General features: G+C 40.1%; 1 protein-coding gene across 1 annotated transcript in view; it reads left to right on the top strand.

Moving 5' to 3' along the window:
* The first annotated feature begins 8,491 nt into the window (after positions 1-8,491).
* LOC129763263 (lutropin-choriogonadotropic hormone receptor) overlaps positions 8,492-10,794 on the top strand; it is a 105,914-nt gene continuing 103,611 nt past the window's right edge. The window contains exon 1 of the mRNA XM_055762161.1: positions 8,492-9,457. The gene's annotated coding sequence lies outside the window, so the exon portion shown is untranslated. The remainder of the gene's footprint in view (positions 9,458-10,794) is intronic.

Below are 10,794 nucleotides of genomic sequence, written 5' to 3'. Positions count from 1 at the left end.
CGTGAGCAGCTTTGTAAGCCAACTCGAGCACTCCGACGGCCGAAACTCTATAATCGCTGGTAGGTATACTGGTGCTCCGGCACGGCACCACACGGGTTTACGGTTTGAAAGAAAATAAGATATTTTTTTGGGGTCCGCGTGTTTTATACTCTACTTTCAATCTGGAAACAATTTAAGAATTCGTGAAAATGGAAAAATCAGGAAAGTCCCCAACTATCAATAAGCTCAGAACAACTGCCAAATTCACATACTCATCAGATCCTGGCAAACAAATTATGAAAAAATCAACTTGTGTTTTATTATTATTTTGGATATTATTTTAGAAAGCATTGAACTGTATTTCGTAAACTCTTTTTTGAAAGGTTTAATGGCCCTGATAAACGCCGTGTTTTATGGAATGGTTCCAATTTAGAAAACTTAGTACTCGTGGTTTTGAAAAAAACCATTTCGAATGCCCTCGATGCCGCCTTGTTCTGGATTTGCCACCAAAGCAGTTTGTATAAAGAACAAACTTTTTTCTTCTGCTACCTGATGCCGTTTTGCGATTGCGTTTGCCACTCGCCACTCGCTGCAACTGCCTGTTGTCTTGATGTCCACCGAACCGAATGTGTTCTATTCCGAATGCGGGTTTTCCTATCTTCGCGAGCAGCGAGCAGCTAACTCGATCACTTCGGCGGCCGAAACTATATAACGCCGGCTAGGTGGACTGGTGCACTGGTACTAACGCGCTTGGCCTAGCTACCCTTGCGGGGAACTTCAGATCAACACGGTTCGAGCGGGATTTTGTCTTTCCCTTCACTTTTCCTCCTTTACCATGTCCAGACATGGCTGCTTGGGTTGGTTTATTGAAGTGTTGTGATGCGAACCGATGTGGTGTACGGTTTGAATGAAAATGATCGTTACGGAAGGAAGGAAGGTATTGTATTATAGAGACTTTAAACGTTTGCAGTTCATTCGTCTCTAGCCTTGAGAAAGGCCCTTTGAAAACTCTACTCTACTCTACTTCAGCGCTACCACCTCCGCCCTCTTGCCTTGAGAAAGGCACTCGATCCCTCGCCGCCCAGCCCGTCCAGCAACGATGTTGTCCAGTCGGTGTCCACACAAAGAATGATCGTTACGGCAGCGGAGCGGGGATTTTTAAGCTGACTGGCTGGCTCGAGAATTACGCATGTGTGAGACTGCGACCAATGTTTCGTTCATTTTTTGACGTAGGACTACGTCTAACCGGAAGATATAGGGGGTGAAATGGAAATCTAGGCACTGAACATGTAGGAAAAATTGCAAGATTTGGAACGCTTATAACTCGAGCATTTCTCAATAGATCGCAAAGGTTTTTGCATCAATTGATAGGAAATATATCTACGCATCTATCATAACGAATAACATTTCATTTTTCTTGAGATAAATAATTGAATAATTGTGAAATACCAAGCATTGTCCAAATGCACTATGTGCCCATTTTTGATTGGTCCATTTTGTGCTCTTTAAATCGTACCGACCAAAACGGTCAACCAGAGCAGCAGCGAAATAGAATGAAGCACGATTGGAAAGGAAAAAGAAAAAAAATGAACGAAACATTGGTCGCAGTCTCACACATGCGTAATTCTTGAGCCAGCCAGTCAGCTTAAAAATCACTGCTCCGCTGCCGTAACGATCATTCTTTGTGTGGACACCGACTGGACAACATCGTTGCTGGACGAGCTGGACGGCGAGGGATCGAGTGCCTTTCTCAAGGCAAGAGGGCGGAGGTGGTAGCGCTGGAGTAAAGTAGAGTAGAGTTTTCAAAGGGCCTTTCTCAAAGCTAGAGACGAATGAACTGCAAAAGTTTAAAGTCTCTATAATACAAGACCTTCCTTCCGTAACGATCATTCTCATTCAAACCGTACACCACATCAGTTCGCATCACAACACATCAACAAACCAACCCAAGCAGCCATGTCTGGACATGGCAAAGGAGGAAAAGTGAAGGGAAAGGCAAAATCCCGCTCGAACCGTGTTGGTTTGCCGTTCCCCGTAGGTGTATCCGCCAATTGCTCCGCAAGGGTAGCTAGGACGAGCGCGTTAGTACCAGTGCACCAGTCCACCTAGTCGCCGTTATATAGTTTCGGCCGCCGAAGTGATCGAGTTAGCTGGCAAAGCTGCTCGCGACGATAAGAAAACCCGCATTCGGAACAGAACACATTCGGTTCGGTGGACATCAAGACAACAGGCAGTTGTAACGAGTGGCGAGTGGCAAACGCAATCGCAAAACGGCAGCTGGTAGCAGAAGAAAAAAGTTTGTTCTTTTTACAATCTGCTTTGGTGGCAAATCCAAAACAAGGCGGCATCGAGGGCGTTCGAAATGGTTTTTTCAAAACCACGAGTACAAAATTTTCTAAATTGGAACCATTCCATAAAACACGGCGCTTAAACCATTAAACCTTTCAAAAAAGAGTTTACGAAATATAGTTAAATGCTTTCTAAAATAATATCCAAAATAATAATAAAACACAAATTGATTTTTTCATAATTTGTTTGCCAGGATCTGATGAGTATATGAATTTGGCAATTGTTCTGAGTTTATTGATAGTTGGGGACTTTCCTGATTATTCAATTTTCACCAATTCTTAAATTGTTTCCAGATTGAAAGTACAGTAATATACTATTAGTTCGACATTTAGCTAATTGGACGGACCTGTAATGCGACATATTTAGTTAGACTTTTATGTAAACATAGAGATCCAAATTATGACCCCACATTGAAAGTCGACACTGTACCACTGTCATCGCAAATGTTCAATTACAGGTTAAAATCGCATCCAATGCGACACTGAGTGGTGGTAATGCGACGTGCCATTGAATGTAATTTACTGTACAATATGTCACAAAGCTGGATGGGAAGAAATTTTCCAACTGTGAAAGCTGTGGCGAGTGGCAAACGCAATCGCTAAATAGAAAGGTTTAGCCGAACAAGATGGGGATATCGAGTGATAACAAAACAATAAACTCTTTAGATTGAAGATAATTTTGTGATCCAGAAAAGGACCCTTTTTAGCCTGCATGTGAATCCAACGAGCGAACAAATCGTAATGAATGTATTTCGTCTCGTTGGACTCGCCCCTTTGGCTGAGTCTGCCAATTTGTCTCTATCCTGTGAGCGTGTACCGCTAAAGTACAAAATGCGCGGATCCGCTGAAAAATATATCATTCTCTTTCAAACCGTAAATCAGTGTGGTTGTATGGCATCGTTTCAAATCACATCGCATCAACGGATTGGTGCCGGAGTGAATGAGCTGACAACCACCTATGCATTCCCTATCACAGCCATCTTTTTGATTGTACGATATGTGCATATGCCGAAAGATGCCCGGCGTTGAACATTTAATAAGTACAAAGCCTTCAGAAAAAAAAAACAAGAATCAAGTTTGTAAAAAGAACGCAAAAACACAACACCAAAGGTTATTTTCAGAACCCCAACATGTTCATAAAGTGTAAACAGTAAACTAATCCATTTTCAGGTAGATAGGTAGGTATTCACATAGGAGAAGAAAATAAAAAAATATATTCGAAATATATATTTAGCAAAAGCTGTCCCCTTTGTATAGTCCTACGTCACTCCGGTTATGTCCCCGACATTACCCACCCGTCTTTTTCTTTTTCCTTTCCAATCGCGCTTCATTCTATTTCGCTGCTGCTCTGGTTGCCCGTTTTGGTCGGTACGATTTGAGGAACACAAAATGGACCAATCAAAAATGGGCACATAGTGCATTTTGACAACGCTTGATATTTCACAATTATTCAATTATTTATCTCAAGAAAAACGAAATGTTATTCATTATGATAGATGCGTAGATATATTTCCTATCAATTGATGCAAAAACCTTTGCGATCTATTGAGAAATGCTCGAGTTATAAGCGTTCCAAATCTTGCATTTTTTCCTACTTGTTCAGTGCCTAGATTTCCATTTCACCCCCTATACCTTCCGGTTAGACGTAGTCCTACGTCAAAAATTCTGGATAAATTTGCCGTCTAATGGTATATATTATGACATATATCGTAAGAACGATTCTGCGTAATATGCATTCGAAAACTCTCAATAAACGTCACATTTTTCGTAGAGTGACCCCCCTATATAGAAATCAAAGATGTAGTACCACGTCAAAAAAATCAAACATCAATAAAAAAACAAAAACCAACACTGCTCAAGCAATGGTTAAGTGTTAACACCAATCACTGATGAAAAAAGTATGCAATTTACGTACAAGACAAAACCTGGGTGTATACTCAATTTTTCGATGCCTAGGATAGAGATTGTTTTCCATTTTTAGGAATAAAAAATTAACAGAAAACTTTCCTCGGAATTTTATTGCACGTAAGGTAAATGATTTTGGTTTGTCCAGTCGAAAATACGATCATGGTTTGTCCACTTTTTTGAATACTCTAGTTTAGCACACCTTTGTCAAATCAGGTATTCGAATGTTTCAAAACATATTAATAAAATTGTCTTTTTCATGATTTACAGTAGTTTTATAGTATATTATTACGGAATCACATGTTTTAAAGGATTATAAAATACACCATCTATTGGTGTCAATGCGCCCCTCATTCGAGCTAACTTTTAATCGATCACCAGATGATTATTTCGCACGTATTCAGACCTTTTCTGGATTATAACACTTACAAATGTTGTAAACATCATTCTTGCACACCATTTGTATCAGATTTACATAGCTGAACCATTAAATTAACGCATTTTGATGAACTCAATTCTGATCATGAGTTGTCCAATTCAATAATGTTGTTTTGTCCACATGATTTCTATGGCAACCGCTTGGCGCGCTGCAGTTTGTTTATTGTGTCCTTCGCGCATAGCAGAAATAAAGTTTCACTGTGTTGAGTGTGTTGAGGTGAATACTTTTAAAATGCCCAAGAAAATGCAATATTCTGAAGAAAGTCTAAATTATGAATGGATCAATATGATGACAGTAAACTCAAGCAATGATAAATGCAACATCTATTTGAGAATTCGAATGTTTTCATCCAAAAATGGTGATTTTCCAAAGCCGGACAAACCATGATCATTTTTTGGACAAACCATGATCAGAGGAGGTCAAACCATGATCATAATTCCTCTTTGAGGAAAATCGTTAAAAACATAAAAATTTGAATAACTGCAACGCCTTATGGTAGTATTAGCAACTAGAGACTTAGGGCTTTCAACAAACCCAAACTCTTATCGATTATATGTGATTTTCATGAAGGAAAATCGATTTGCATTTACTAGTTGCGTAAAAACACCCCAAATCCTACAAACCAAGATCATTTACCCTGCAGCTAGTTAAATGTGTGTGTATTAAATATGTATCAAAAGATTCAATGTGTTCAGAATATTTTATACCAAATAAATGGAAAGTTAAGTAGCATTTGTACACTCAATTTTGCGATAGACTGTATAATATCTTAGGTCACACGATTTTAATATAATACGCTTGGACCGCGATGACAGATACGGAGGGGTACTATTGAGGATCAATAAGTGTCACTCATTTTTTCGAATTGACCTTCCACCTATTGGAGAAATCGAAGCTGTTGCTTGTCATGCAAACATCAGAGGCAAAGACCTCTGTATAGTCAGCTTGTATTGGCCTCCGAGAGCTGCGGTTAGCTGCAAGCAACTTGTTGACATGTGCTCACTTCTTCCTGAGCCACGATTGATCTTGGGAGACAAAAACCCGCGTCCGACTTCAATTCGTACCGCCCAATAGCAATGCTGTCTTGTATACGGAAATTGTTGGAGAATATGATCTTGTTTCGCCTTGATCGATGGATTGAAACGAATGGCCTACTCTCAGATACACAATATGGGTTCCGCAGGGGCCAGCGGACGAATGATTGTCTTGCGTTGCTTTCTTCAGAAATTCAAATGGCTTACGCCGAAAAAAAAAAACAAATGGCTTCAGTATTCTTGGACAAAAAGGGGGCCTTTGATTCTGTTTCAATAGAGATTTTGTCAGACAAATTACACTCTCGGGGTCTGCCGCCTCTATTGAATAATATGTTATATAACTTGCTTTGTGAGAAACATTTGAACTTCGGAACTCACGGAGATTCGACAGTAAGTCGGGTCTCTTACATGGGCCTCCCCCAGGGCTCATGTTTAAGCCCCCTTTTGTGCAACTTCTTCGTAAGCGCCATTGACAATTGCCTTACACAAAATTGCAGCCTAAGACAACTTGCAGATGATGGAGTGGTGTCTGTCGTAGGATCAAACAAATCCGACCTGCAAGAACCCTTACAAGATACATTGAACAATTTTTCAACTGGGCCATTGGGCTAGGGATCGAATTCTCCACGGAGAAAACAGAGATGGTGGTTTTTTCTAGGAAGCATAGACCAGCAAAACCAAAGCTTCAACTTTTGGATAAACCGATCACTAATGCTATGTCATTCAAGTATCTTGGTGTCTGGTTCAACTCCAAATGTACTTGGGGGGCCCATATTAGGTATCTGAGCAAAAAATGTCAACAAAGAATAAACTTTCTCCGTAGAATTACCGGCACCTGGTGGGGAGCCCATTCCGAACTCCCACAGTCTTCAGAATCCTTGCTCAGTGCATATTGCTGAATTGGCAGCGATACATTGGGCGTCGCCTCACGACCTGTTGAACACTATTACATTGTAACGGATATTCTTAGCTCTGTCGAAGCGGAAAAGCACTCGCCGTACTTCCTTGAGAGAATACGAGAAATTTTGAGTGCTTTATCCAGACGCTGTTATGTCATTACCTTTGTCTGGGTCTCTTCACATTGCTCAATTCCGGGTAATGAGAGGGCTGACTCATTGGCAAAGGTAGGTGCAACTGAAGGCGATATTTATCAGCGTCAAATCGCCTTCAATGAATTTTATTCTTTAGTCCGCAAAAATACCATAGTTAACTGGCAACGCAAATGGAACGCAGATGAATTGGGCCGGTGGCTCCACTCGATTATCCCTAAGGTTAGCTTCAAACCATGGTTCAAAAGTCTGGACTTGAGTCGGGACTTTATTCGCACCTTCTCCCGACTCATGTCCAATCACTGTTCGTTAGATGCACTACTCTTCCGTTTCAATCTTGTCAGCAGCAATCTCTGCGTTTGTGGTCACGACATCGAGCACGTTGTTTGGTTGTGCGAGTTGTATCTTGTCGCCAGATCGAATTTAGAAGACACCCTTCGGGCCCGAGGAAGACAGCCCATGGTGCCGGTGAGAGACGTGTTGGCTCGGTTAGACCTTGATTACATGTCCCAAATATATGTATTCCTTAAAGCTATCGATCTTCGTGTGTGATTGTCCTTATACCCTAAGTTTTTCCTTTTCCTTTTCCTTTGTGAGAAATCGAATCCCTTCTTAACACGTTGACTGCCATCTACGAGATAACTCGTAGATTGCGATCTTTTTAAGGACGCCAACTACGAGTTATCTCGTCCTATGTTCACTTACCATTTTTATGAAAAAAGCAACAAAAAATTTTTTTATGATACCTATGTACTAGAATTTGAGTTTTTAATAATATAATGTAATAAAATCAAATTGCCATTTTTGGCCAGATTTCTGAAAATTGCCTTGGCAGTCAACGTGTTAAGAATAAGATGAAATGTAAATACATATTAGATATAAGATAGGTTTAAGAATTGAGTGTGATGAGTGTGATTGAGAGTGTGAGTGTGATCATTGTCAACATATCCTCATATCCCCTCCTTTTCCTGAAGAAAATATGTCACCCTTCTAAACTCGAGTCGAACGCGAGTAATCGGTTTCCTATTTTATTAACATTAGAATTAAGGAAAAATGTATATATACTAGTAACAATACAGTAAGGAGTTCGGCTCCTCTAAACCTATGTAACTGAGCCTGTAAAAATAAACGATTTAAATAAAAAAAAATCTTAGGTCACGGTGGTGTGTTCAATTGGCCGATTATTTATCGTGTTGCTTACGAACGTAGGATATTTGATTAAGTATATACAATTGCTGGTGTACTGATCGATAAAAATGTTATGAACAAACGAGTTATGTAAAAATTCCACATTTGAATGTAAATCATTCCCAGCTCCGAATAACATATCCACGTGTGCTAGATATATGTGGATATATATAGTGATTTACACCGTTGTGACACAAAAAGATAATTCCATCCTATAGCTTGTTTGTTCTGAAAACATAAAGTTTAATTTTACAATTTAAATAAATAAGTTTTCTCTCCGACTCCAGTTGAGTCGAATATTTGCTCGAAAATAGTGCCCAATTCCACCCTCTGCTCTCAGCCGAGCTTATCCTTTATCACATCGTCGAACGCGCAAATGATGTTCATTCCAACAACGGTTGTATCACCCAGGCGTGAATGAATTCTCCAACGCCCCGCACCGCATAGACAATGATTACGATGACGATGATAGCGCGGTGGAGTTCATCTGGCGAGCATTGGATGCTCGAAACAAGCGCCAGGGGTTGAAATTCAGTCTTCGTCTGATCGTCTCGCCTAGCGGATGGGAGCATTCGGAGTGCCGCGAGCTCGTTGAAACGTTGGACCAAATTCCCTCCACAAGAAGAGTTAAGGTTGCAGCGCTTCCGGTCGAGTGCGCCCCGCGCGCGGAAGTTGGATTGTTTTGGTTGGCCCGAATGTTGTTGGGGTTTCTCTGTGTCCCCCTAAAAATAGCCGCGCAAAGTGAGTGCTTGACATTGGGTCCAGCGTGACGGCGGGAGATTATTACTGCCGGAGGTGATAATAGGCGCGAACGGAAAAAAGAGCACAAGATCAAGGCTCTGGTTATCATGTGGAGCGGCTGGGGTTAGCCAGAAATGGCAGCAATGATTCAATTACTATTGGAGTTCTAATTGAGTGTGTAAACAGTGGAAAATTAGTGGTCGACCATCGTTCGCTGGCGGTGCAGCCGCCCTGGTGAGTGGTCAAGCACAAACGGTGTTTGGAAGTGGAAAAAAAATCGAATACAGCAGCGATAAACAGTATTATTTGCCGAAAGTGTAACTTGGTGACCGAATTGCCCAGCTCGTGTGGAAAGATCGAAGATTTTTTTTTGCATTTGCAACGACGTATATTCCGTATATTCTACTGTGGAAGGCGAAGGTGATTTTGGAAGAAACCGATCATATGTCACACAAGACGTGAAGTGAGAGATTCCGAAATACAAGTTACAAGTATTAATTCACTGAAGGAGAAACAGATAGATAATAAACAAAAATACAACTCATTGTTGTTGTATTTAAACAGACAGCAACAGCAGCGGACGTTTGTGTAAAATCGTTAGAATCAATTATTCAACTCTTTAAGAGCTTTGGCGAAGCAGAATAGAGCAGTTTTTGCTGTTAAATAAATCAGCATCCACGAAACTTTCCGCTAGACATTCTGATACCTGGAAACATGAATCTTTGGAATCTTCATAAATGAGTCTCAACCCGTGAGTCACGTGTATTCGAACAGGTTAGTTAATTGGCATATTTTGATTACCACCAGTGGGGTTTTTATTTGACACTTTTTTTTAAAGATTTTAAACTTTATGATGTTATGATTGCCCTCTGCTATCGTGGATATGAAATATTTGATACGTATTTAACATTTTTCAACAGACCCATTCCAGCGTGACGTGATAACGGTTTGACTCACTAAAAACAGGGTTTTTCTCGTTTTCATGTATAAATCACACGATTTCCAAATGGTAAACGATTTTAAAGTGAAATTGAGAGAGTTTTCTTACAAGAATCTTCAGTTGGAGAATATTTTGCAGTTGAATTCGCTTGTTGCCAGCCCAATACTTTTGTAACGTGACAATACCAGTCTTTTTACGGGTTCCGACTTTAGAACATTAATGTTGTATTTTCAGTTCCGTTTTAAAACATACAAATAAACTTTGTTCTATGATTTGTCAATGAAAGATGAAGGTAGATTCCTGTATACTCAGTTTTTCAAAAAACTCACAGGAACATGCATTTTGACGGCATGCATTATGTGACATGACAACGCGCTCTGTGCGAAAAAACAGTCTGCACGAAGCGTTGTCACGTCACACAGTCAATAAATTTTATTAAATAAGAATTTCACCGTATTGTAGCAAGCGATATACTATTTTTTCTGTTTTTTATTACTCTGAACACTTCTTACTTTCCTCTGAGATCTCCCCTTCCCCTACCAAAAGTTCTTCCTATAGGGGAAGGTGGTCCTAACGCAACTGATGGTCATGAACCTACCTTCATTTGTAACTCAGGAACGGTGCTTCCTACTGAATTTTCAATAGTGTCAAATGAAAGGTGTCAACGCAAATTGGATAATATGGTGACTTTTTTCTGGCTCTCTTCATTCTAGCGTTTTAGTGCCATTTTACGTTTTAATTCCTTCAAAAACAGAGAAGAAATATATTTGACCTGTTTGCAAGATGAGTTCTATGTTCTTTTAGATTGTGAATCATCGCGAAACAAGGGAATTTTAATCGTTCATGGTATGTTCATCAAAATAAGCTATATAAATTGAATCTATCTGTTACCTGTAATACACGGTATGTCTTTATTTGGGAAAAGTCGGGGTGGCCCTAAACCGACCTCCTATTTTTATATCGTGATTGTTTAACACGTTCACTCTGGCGCTTGCCATCAATGGCTAGCACAATCCTGATTCATCGAGTGGCGCTCGCTACAGGGGAAACGCATTTGATTTTGATATCAGAAACTTTTATTAAACTTTTTGTATGCATCCGCGCACATACCTGTGCAAGGGCGTTTATGTTTGCGTGTTGAAGATGACGTTGACTTTGATCGTTGATGTTT

Source organism: Toxorhynchites rutilus, chromosome 1 (assembly GCF_029784135.1).
Source record: "Toxorhynchites rutilus septentrionalis strain SRP chromosome 1, ASM2978413v1, whole genome shotgun sequence".
NCBI lineage: Eukaryota > Metazoa > Arthropoda > Insecta > Diptera > Culicidae > Toxorhynchites > Toxorhynchites rutilus.
The sequence above is the reverse complement of the archived record's forward strand: the minus strand, read 5'-3'. Positions and strand labels throughout refer to the sequence as shown.